The sequence below is a fragment of the Polypterus senegalus genome, chromosome 2 (genome assembly GCF_016835505.1).
Source record: "Polypterus senegalus isolate Bchr_013 chromosome 2, ASM1683550v1, whole genome shotgun sequence".
NCBI lineage: Eukaryota > Metazoa > Chordata > Cladistia > Polypteriformes > Polypteridae > Polypterus > Polypterus senegalus.
Genome location: NC_053155.1, coordinates 281,736,915 through 281,744,766, shown reverse-complemented (window position 1 = coordinate 281,744,766; position 7,852 = coordinate 281,736,915). Strand labels below are relative to the sequence as shown.

The 7,852-nt window shown below is 40.8% G+C and overlaps 1 protein-coding gene across 3 annotated transcripts in view; it reads left to right on the top strand.

Moving 5' to 3' along the window:
• The first annotated feature begins 5,506 nt into the window (after nucleotides 1-5,506).
• Nucleotides 5,507-7,852, top strand: part of LOC120523933 (arf-GAP with Rho-GAP domain, ANK repeat and PH domain-containing protein 1) — a 391,846-nt gene continuing 389,500 nt past the window's right edge. For all 3 annotated transcript variants that reach the window (XM_039745649.1, XM_039745646.1, XM_039745647.1), the window contains exon 1: nucleotides 5,507-5,628. The gene's annotated coding sequence lies outside the window, so the exon portion shown is untranslated. The remainder of the gene's footprint in view (nucleotides 5,629-7,852) is intronic.

Sequence of the window (7,852 nt, the reverse complement as noted above, 5' to 3'; positions counted from 1 at the left end):
TGACACTTTTAGCATTTAAATAACTGCCATTCAATAATGAACTATTGACAATGTTATGAATGGGTGTTAACAGAACACTAGTTGATATTGCCCTAGTTTTGTTGAGAATGGGTCTAAGGAATTAATTAAAAATTAAGAATTATAAATTAAAGTTATGACTTCCTGTTCTGTTACCAAGTTAAAATTACCAAAGTGGTGTGCTCAAGGAGAGAAAGCCTCATTGTTAATGATAAAAAAAATCTTGGTTATATGTCAGCTAACTTAAAAAAAGTAAATACAGTGGTGTGAAAAACTATTTGCCCCCTTCCTGATTTCTTATTCTTTTGCATGTTTGTCACACAAAATGTTTCTGATCATCAAACACATTTAACCATTAGTCAAATATAACACAAATAAATACAAAATGCAGTTTTTAAATGATGGTTTTTTATTATTTAGGGAGAAAAAATCCAAACCTACATGGCCCTGTGTGAAAAAGTAATTGCCCCCTGAACCTAATAACTGGTTGGGCCACCCTTAGCAGCAATAACTGCAATCAATCGTTTGCGATAACTTGCAATGAGTCTTTTACAGCGCTCTGGAGGCCCACTCATCTTTGTAGAATTGTTGTAATTCAGCTTTATTTGAGGGTTTTCTAGCATGAACAGCCTTTTTAAGGTCATGCTATAGCATCTCAATTGGATTCAGGTCAGGACTTTGACTAGGCCACTCAAAAGTCTTCTTTTTGTTTTTCTTCAGCCATTCAGAGGTGGATTTGCTGGTGTGTTTTGGGTCATTGTCCTGTTGCAGCACCCAAGATCGCTTCAGCTTGAGTTGACGAACAGATGGCGGACATTCTTCTTCAGGATTTTTTGGTAGACAGTAGAATTCATGGTTCCAGCTATCACAGCAAGCCTTCCAGGTCCTGAAGCAGCAAAACAACCCCAGACCATCACACTACCACCACCATATTTTACTGTTGGTATGATGTTCTTTTTCTGAAATGCTGTGTTCCTTTTACGCCAGATGTAACGGGACATTTGCCTTCCAAAAAGTTCAACTTTTGTCTCATCAGTCCACAAGGTATTTTCCCAAAAGTCTTGGCAATCATTGAGATGTTTCTTAGCAAAATTGAGACGAGCCCTAATGTTCTTTTTGCTTAACAGTGGTTTGCGTCTTGGAAATCTGCCATGCAGGCCGTTTTGCCCAGTCTCTTTCTTATGGTGGAGTCGTGAACACTGACCTTAATTGAGGCAAGTGAGGCTTGCAGTTCTTTAGACGTTGTCCTGGGGTCTTTTGTGACCTCTCAGATGAGTCGTCTCTGCGCTCTTGGGGTATTTTTGGTTGGCTGGCCACTCCTGGGAAGGTTCACCACTGTTCCATGTTTTTGCCATTTGTGGATAATGGCTCTCACTGTGGTTCGCTGGAGTCCCAAAGCTTTAGAAATGGCTTTATAACCTTTACCAGACTGATAGATCTCAACTACTCCTGTTCTCATTTGTTCCTGAATTTCTTTGGATCTTGGCATGATGTCTAGCTTTTGAGGTGCTTTTGGTCTACTTCTCTGTGTCAGGCAGTTCCTGTTTAAGTGATTTCTTGATTGAAACAGGTGTGGCAGTAATCAGGCATGAGGGTGGCTACGGAAATTGAACTCAGGTGTGATACACCACAGTTAGGTGATTTTTTAAACAAGGGGCAATTACATTTTCACACAGGGCCATGTAGGTTTGGATTTTTTTTCTCCCTAAATAATAAAAACCATCATTTAAAAACTGCATTTTGTATTTACTTGTGTTATATTTGACTAATGGTTAAATGTGTTTGATGATCAGAAACATTTTGTGTGACAAACATGCAAAAGAATAAGAAATCAGGAAGGGGGCAAATAGTTTTTCACACCACTGTATATTCTCTCTGCAAAAGCCAAACTCTCACATGTTTATTTTTTAAAAGTTGTAATTGAGTTATATGTAGACGAGAAGTATTTTGACTTGTGTTCTACAGGCTCTACTACATTTAACATTTTTTTGCGTGTGTGTGTGTGTGTGTGTGTGTGTGTGTGCTTTATAGACATCCTGTGAAGGGTGGCTGATTCCAGGAAGAGCCTTTGACTGCCCGTGGCTTAAAACTATAAGTATTACGTGTGTCCTAGTAACTAAGGTTGTGGACCACAAGCCCTATCTGACATTCTCAGTGAGACCCATAGGGAGTCACTGAGCCTGTTAGCACTCAGACTTTAAATAAAAAGTAAAAACAATTATAGTATAATGAGCATGAACAGCAAAAGTTGCTTTGTTTCTAGAGTAAAAATGGATTCAAGTTCAAAACAGCCTTCTGTGAGAACATCATCTATTCATTTTTTCAACCTATTCAATCCACTTCAGGTTTAGCAGGCATGGAAACCTCCCCCAGCAGCATAGGGTATGAGAACCATTCCTGAACAGAATACCAGCTCAGAACAACCCCTTTTAAACTTTATATAACTCCTTTGTATTTTAGCACAGCACAATGGCCAAGTGGTTAGTGCCTCTGCTTTGTGGATTCTGAGTTTGAATCCTTTGCTTGTTGTTTAAGTGGATTTTTCGTGATCTTGGTGGTTTTGTGTGGGTTTTCAAATGAGTAATCATTTTTTTGTCACGGTCAGAAGGCAAATCAAAACTGAGCCTGTGTTAAAGAAAGTGAGAGGGCCCTGAGATGCACTCAAGCCCAGTTCAGTGCTTTTTCCTTCCTTTGTATTAGGTGTGATAGGATAGGCTCTGGTCTCCTGTGACTCTAAATTAGATTAAGTGAGCTTGAGAATGACTCACTGATGACATTTGTACCCTGAACACAGTCTCAGGGCACTTGTCAAATGGCTGTTTTGTACATTTTCTTCATGTTTTTTTTTTTCTTTTTCAGTTTGAGGTTGGGCAAGTTAAGTGTCTTGAAGACCATACCATGTAAGGGAATCAACTGTCCCTTCTGGATAAGCACAGGTCCTTTTTTTCTTCCTTCTCTGCATCACTGCTACCTAGATTGCATCCTTTAAAAGAAATACCTACCTTCTCTTCTCTACCCTCATGTATCTCATGTGTCCTTCTGTTGCTTTATAACCATCATCCATCTCCTCTAATTATTTTGGCTACCTCTTCACTCCCAATGTAACTAACATCTAAAAAAAGTTTACGACTCCAAATACATCCTTTGACTCACCACTGTGCTGCTCTTCTCTTTCCTCATTCTCTTCTGTAAATGATTCTAACATTTTTGACCTGCTGTGTCACCACACGCCACCCACCTGTGCACTGGACCCCACTGCCTCACATTTTTTACAGTTGCTTTTCCTCCCTTGATTCCCTCCCTACATGTTGTTTTAATGCTTCATAGACTTCTCTTCCATACTAATTTCAAAAAGTCTCATGTGATCCTCATTTTCAAGAAACCCTCAATCAACCCATCTGCCATTGATAAATTCCATCCTATATTCCTTGGCCTGGTCAAGCTGCTCGGGTCCTCAACAATGAGGATCCTGCGAGCCGGATCACCCTCAGGAAATCGCACCACATGACTGTAGTTCCGTAACTGATGCTCCCTCACAATGCAGGTAATGTGCCTCATTCTGAACTCCGTAGGAAACTGCTCATTCGACACAAAGTCAAACCAGCGCTACCCAAGGATTCTCAGACACAGTATTGAAAGAGTCCAGTGAACACACAGTAATAAACCCTGGGAAAAAACCAATTGTTTGTTTACAGAGAAGTACTCAGTTACTTACATAATATTTCTGATACAACCAGTTATCCTTTGGCGCTATAACTCATTGTGTTAAGAAATTTTCCAGCCGAGGCAGCGTAACACAGCTTGTAAATAATAATAATAATGCAATACGTCAGAAGATGGAACTAAAACAGCAACCATTTGGTTTAAGGCTCAGAAACAAAGCTAGACTCCTTAGGATGCTGTCGCATGACGGTGATTTTGTTCAATTACTAGTTCTGGTAGAAGCATTTTGGTGTAGAGCTCTCTATGGAGTTTTAAATGTTGTCTTGGTGTATGACTGGGCATTTCTCCTGGTACTGATCAGGTTAGTCTGACTGTCTTATTATGAATGACTGAACTGGCATCTCATCCAGGGTTTGTTCCTGCTGCCTATTTCAAAATGGAAAAAGTTCATCTGTAAAATGGCAATCTGGACAAGTATGAGAAGTAAGGCAAACAAAATGCCACTTCACTGCACTCACTCTAACAGAGTTGGCACAGACTGGCGTTTTCGTGTTCATTTTAGATTTATCATACAGTCAGGGCCTCCACCCCCATTAAGGTGAATTAGGCATTTAGCTAGAGTGCAGATCATAAGGGGGCGGTGGAACACAGCTGCACTGGTTACCTACTGAACAGTTGGTTGGCGCACCAATAAGCTTGGCCTAGGGTGCAAAATAACCTAGCACCTGCACTCCCCACAATCTAAAGACAAACAATTAGGGTTTAACAACTACCACTTATTGACTTAAGTATCTCTTCTTGAACAGTCTGTGTGACAGTGCCTTTGGATGGACTGGCATTGTGCCTGATCTCCCAGTATACCCAATGACTCGCCTAACTCTCTCATAGATGAAGGAGTTCCTGAAAATGAAAGAAAGATAAAGTATTCCAAACAGCACCACATTCACTAGTAACTCCCCACACTTGGACCTGAACATGGAAACACCACATACTCCACAGACATGCATTTAGGCTGATTTTAGCACATAATAAGCAGGGTGGGATTGCTCCAACAGAACAAAGGTCTACTGACATTCTACATGCTTACCTGACTTTTTGAAAAAGACACGTTAAGGTGGCCGGCTGTACTGGCAGATTTATAGCCGCTAGCGCACAACACAATTAACCTGTTTAATAACTAAAGCCGGCCGACACAACCCTACGTTTTGTGAACAAGCAGAAAAGGCATGCCCACTAGTTTTTCCAGTCAAACCGTTAAATTAGAGGGTAGCCGTGAACTGGAGCGCCATCAAAGCGGCCAGCCTTGACACGTTGTTCGGAATGCACCGCGGGGCTTCTGGCTTCAAATACCGGCAGCGGGTGGAATTAACGTAACAACGCACAGCATCATGCAAACCCACTCGTTCTTACTTTTCATTTAATTACACTATAAAACAAACACGCCGATCTATCCCATAGAAGTGCGCCCCGCGTCGCCCTCCCCCAGCCTTCCTCTCCGGACTCCAGCGCTGAGCCGTCCGCCGCCAGGCGCGTTCTGACAGAGAAGTTTTATTTATTCGTCCACGTGACTGTCGCGGAAACTGCCACATTGTAACTTTTTTTAATTGGCAGTACTTGATAGTAGAAGAGATGAGGAAAACAGCTTTGCGTTTTTAAACTTTTTAACTGCGCCGAGTTGTAAACAATGTGAAGACAAGACCGCCTTCAGCGGCGAGAGGTCGTGAGAACAAAGTGGACGCTGGGAGGCGCGGAATGTCGGGCAGCTCCGCCGGGTCGAGAGCTTCGCAGTTTCGGGCAGCGTCCTCTCTTCTCGCACTGTTTGTGACACTTCAAGTGCCCCGTCGGCTCCAGGGAGAGTGGAAATCTTTTCGAATGAGTGTGATCGGCGCCATCGAAGCAGGACTCTCTCTGTAAATTGCGGTGCACGGCTACTTACTGTCCCTTAAGGTGAGTTCGGGTCACTAAAACCCCGAAACATTCAAGTTTGCTTTTGTGATGAATTATTTTAAGAAGATGGAGGGTTTACATCTAAGAAGATGTACCGATCTCTTCATGTGAAGTACAGGACTTGGGAATTGTTTGGACCTTCTGCCCGTTAAGCGCGGAAGGGCTGCGTCCACATTTCTCAGAATAGGTTTTCTCTTAAATCACAAGCACGTTGTGCAAGGTTGTCAGGCAGAAATTTGGAGGATCACATAGAAAATGTAATTTCTATACCACAGCGGTGGTGTAGCGCCTTTCACGAGGGATCTGCTACCGGGGGATGATCCAAATGGATTTGAGCTGCTGTTCGTACTACTTACCTGTTGTGTTATAGCGCCTTTCACAAAGTTTCTGAAAGCATTGTGCTATTAGTGCTGAATAAATTTTAACAGACACAAGAAAACATACAACCGTTCGTTCATTCACTATTTTATCCGAGTAATCAAGTTCGGGTCGAGCAGAAGAGATCGATTTTAAGGCAAGGACCATCTCCTGACGGGGCGCCAACTCGCTTTGCTTAGCGCTTGTCATTGAATGGATGCAAATACCTTTATTGTCACTGTACAATACAAGGAAATATCATTTGGAGCAAGCCTTTAGATGCCTTTTAGATAAAAGGATATAAGAGTAGATAATAAACTAATTAAACATTAAACTATGAGAAGCACAGTTACAATTTATGCACAGCCTCAGCACACATTTAATGCAGTGACAGACTTAATCGAAGCAGAGGACATGCCTGTCATGGGGCAGACTGAGATGATGACATGTGAAGACACACCACATCACCGGGCGATCATGAAAACTTTACACTGATGATATTTGAACATAGGACCCAGGAGGCGTGACACAGTAACATTATACCTTGCGTCACCCATCTTGCGTAAATGGGCATTAGATACAGATCTGGCGTCACGAACATATATTGGCAGAAATAGAAATTAATCTGTACACACACACACACACACACACACACACACACATATATATATATATATATATATATATATATATATATATATATATATATAAAATGGCATTAAAGTCAAGAGAAAATACAGACATCAATTTCCTTGACTGAACTAAGGCATACAATGCATTTCACAAATAACATGGAAGCATTGTACTTACAATGCTAAAATACGTTTAAAGCATCACCACAAATATTCATCCAACTATTACCGAGCACACATTTTTTACAATTCCTGGCCCCTGATGCCAAAGCCTGGCCCAGCTGAAGTACAAGGCAGCAATAAATGGTGGACCCGCAAGCCTATCCTCCACGGGATATGCTCACACACCAATGGCAACTCGCACAACACCTTATTAGCCTTGCATGATTTTAATAACATCATCTACCATTGTTCACAAGTCATACAAAACCTTTAGAGAGATTTATAATTTAGAGAATCACTTAAAAAATATGAGGAGCATGCAGTCAGTTGTATTTGCCTGCAGTCATGTAACAGCTTTCACATATATTGTAAAAGCATTTACTTTCAATGATGAAATATATCTGAAGCACCATGAGAAACTGGTATGGAGCGGTCTATATAGTACTTCTGTGAGAATTAAACTTTAGTGATCCCACAGGAAATCATTCAGCTGAAGATTTCACAATGCAGTACAACTGATTGTACTTTACAATCAAATACATTAACTTACATACAACAGCATTCACAAATATTGGGGATGCATTTTGCTCGCATGGACCGAATATGTTTTAAACAGCACAGATAAACAAAACAAAACCTCTTTTTCAGTAATGTTTCCGTGATGTCTTATAGTGTCATTCATAGGTAATATGAAAGCATTTTTCAAATGAGGCAGAAAATACATTTGAAGCATCATTAATCAAGTGCAGAAATCTTATTATCAGTTTATCTACCTTATAAGTTGTGTAGTATCAGAAGGGAAACCATTATGCTTTGAGGCAGGGATAAATGTATAGTAAATGTCATGACAAAAATTTAGATTTTTTTTTCTGGTCTGTCAGCCCATTGTAATTTAGTCAATCCCTCTGTTTTCTAACCTTCTTTAACCAGCTGAGAGATGCATGGAGAAAAAGCCTTCCTTAACTTCAAGGTACTCTGGACAGAGCACCCTTAACTTTCAGAGCACACTCACTCATACTGGAAATGATTTAGAATTACCGGTAACCTAATGTGTATGACTTTGAGACAGTTGA